This window comes from Pleurodeles waltl, chromosome 11 (genome assembly GCF_031143425.1).
Source record: "Pleurodeles waltl isolate 20211129_DDA chromosome 11, aPleWal1.hap1.20221129, whole genome shotgun sequence".
NCBI lineage: Eukaryota > Metazoa > Chordata > Amphibia > Caudata > Salamandridae > Pleurodeles > Pleurodeles waltl.
The window spans coordinates 31,228,565-31,231,640 of record NC_090450.1 but is presented as its reverse complement, the minus strand read 5'-3'; positions in this window follow the sequence as shown (position 1 = coordinate 31,231,640).

Sequence of the window (3,076 nt, the reverse complement as noted above, 5' to 3'; positions counted from 1 at the left end):
CCGTGCCTATCTCATTATTTCCCATGTTCTCTGCACTTTTATACTTTTTCTAAGCACCCCAGAGAAGGCGTGTATCCTCGCTGTGTTCAAGTTGAGTTAGTTCTGCATCCTTATCACCCGCATGTTGGGACATTTGGTCTTTCATCACTGCCCTGTTAATGTGTGACCTCTTGTAAGAGCTTGCAAATGTTCTGGCACTAAACACAGCTTTATTCCTGGGCTTCTGTCCAGTCCAGGATCTCAATGTATCTTGTAAAAGGCCAATTACATTTAAATGGATTCCTCAGTGCCAAATAAGGAATGTTTACCTCGGGCTTTTTAGGAAAAGGTGACCACAAACATTTTGCTAACAATGTGAATACTCCACATTTATTCTTGTACATAACATTTGCTGTGGATCATTTGCTGTTCATTACTAGCTTATTATCATTCGATCTCTACAAAGTGGAAGTAAATGCACCGACAGCAGAATAGTCTCTCTGGGCTGCGCCCCAGGGCTAGGTGGCTGTGACAGAGAACCTGACTGCTCAAGGGTGTCCACTTGCCTTGTTAAATGCACTTCAATTTTAAATGACTCTTTAGACACAAACATGAACTGTTCATACTGTAAACAACGTGTCCTTGCGAGCAGAATGTGAAATTAGCTCAGATGACACCGACGTTCCTCATCGGCTGACTGACAGACTTCTAACATTTACAAAGCAACATAATACTTGCAACAAGTACTTTTTCTTCTTTTTTATTGTTTGAAAATATTCTTTCAGATAGTTGGGTTTCTGAGTTTTTCTACCTCTCTTGCTTCTTCGGTTGCATTCTTGATGGTTCTCATCATCCAAATTTCCCAACCTTGACAAAGATATGCCTCCTTTTGCATCCAAGTATATCATCACACTTTCAAAAACATTTTTTTTCCAATAGCTAATCTGTCTCTAAACTCTAGTTGACTGCAAAAGTCACCTCTCATAGGGAGTTCCTCGCCACCATAACCTCTCGGTTTTACAACTAATATTTCCAGATTATTAATTTGCTCTATACAAACAGAGGTAGTTTTATCAGATATTATTGCCAATCTTGAACATGAATTGAAGAACTTTTTCACCTTCACACCACCCACATGTATGGCTTTACACAGTTTGCTAAATGTGCTGCGACACAAATGTAATATAACTTCACTACAACTTTTATTGAGTTCGTAGGCCTTTTTGACCTGCGTGAAAGATCTACAACACATAATAAAATTACCATTTTCTGTATTTGTTACAAATAGCCCTTAGGGCAGGGCAATCTGTAAAACTGACCACATGCCCTTCCTGTACACATCTATGAGATGCTCCCTTAATCCTACATCACTCTTTCTACTTCCCTCTTCTTTCACACCCTTTCAAGCACTAACTTGTGCCTGTGCTTTCTCCCCTAAATTCTTCCTTTCCTCCGACATGTGAAGTGCTTCAGGCTTTAGATGTCATTAATACTTCATGCAAAGGTGGCTTATCTTTTAGCCACTGTTCCTCCATTAACCTCTCGTCCTTACAGCTGATAAGGAATTGATCACATATACATTCTTCACACATTGTACCAAATGTACAAGTTGCTGCTGGTTTTTGAAGATTTGTAACAAACTCCTGCAGACTCTCATTCTCTCCCTGCATCTTTTCACCAAATGGTAACTCTCCAAGAATGTGCTTATTTTTTTGAACTAATGTAAGTGAAGCTTTCATACACAAACTTTGAGTTCATTTAACCCACGAGCCTCATCTTGATTCAACTCTGGTTATTCCTTCTTCACCTTCCACCTCTAGACAACGTACCAATGGAATCATTTTGTTGTCTACTGTCATATTGTTTAGCCGCACACGAATATAGTTCATGAAATCTTTGTTATTTGTTCCCAAGGTCTGCGTATGAAAAATGATGGCGCAGGAACATTTTACATTGTTAATAACAATACCTTACAACCCATGACCACATTTAGCAATAAACATTTTTGTAACCTCATACTCCTATTTGCCACAAATTAACATAATGTGTATAAAAATATTTTCTGCTGTATCCCAATATTGCATGTCAATCATTGAAGGATGCACAAAAACAACTATGTTTTTATTTTTTTGTAATGAAATCTATTGCTGTCAATTGATCCTCTCTTTACACACTCTGCATATTTGCACAGAAAATGTTTCACCTATCAGTGGGTGTAAGAAATGGTGTTACTGGTTAATGTGGTGAATCCCAACTGAAGCTGGAACTAACATCCTTGTCAGGTTGTGCACAAGCAAGCCCAAACCTAATCTATGCTTAACTTAGAGGCAATGTGAAAAATATTTCTACAGCACTTAAAGCAGCAAAAACTAGAACTGGAGATATGCAATTCTAAACCTTTCAGTGAACATGGCACCAAAAATCCCAAAATGTTAACTGTGGGTATCTGGTCGCACTGGACAGCGACACATTCATAAGTTCAGGCTGACTGCGATGGACCATGGCCTAGCTACAGGGATCAAGTTAGACTTAATGAACAACAGTATCTTAAATCCTGGTTGCAGAGCATTGCGAAACCCTGTTTCAAGGATGTATTGCCCAACAAAGGCAATGTGTTGGTTCCGAGATGTTGCAAAGCTGCATTGCAAGGCCCTGCGTCTTCATCCAGGATCCTATCAATGAAGGTTTGCGATGCAAAGTCTGGTATCCAGTACACCTTGAAGAGCGAAGGCGATACGTTTGTTCTCAGAAATTATGAGGCTGCCATGGCAGAACCTGCATTTTCATCGAGGCTGCGTCAGCAAGAGATTTGCGATGCAAGGGCCTGCACTGGTGAAGCTCCACATAGCAGCGGTTCTGATGCAGGCTGCAAAGTTGATGTGAAGGCCTTGCACTGAGAGAATCCTCACAGCAGAGGTGATGTGTTGGTTCTGCTTGGGTTTGTGCCATGCAGTGGAGGAGATGCAACAGTTCTGCTATCCTTCAGAGCAGCAGTCCAGCAGAGTGGCAGTCCTTTTAGCTGCACAACAGTCCTTCTTTCTGAGAGAATATGTACAGGTCCAAAAGTATGCTGAAGATTTGGAATCTGGGGTCCAAT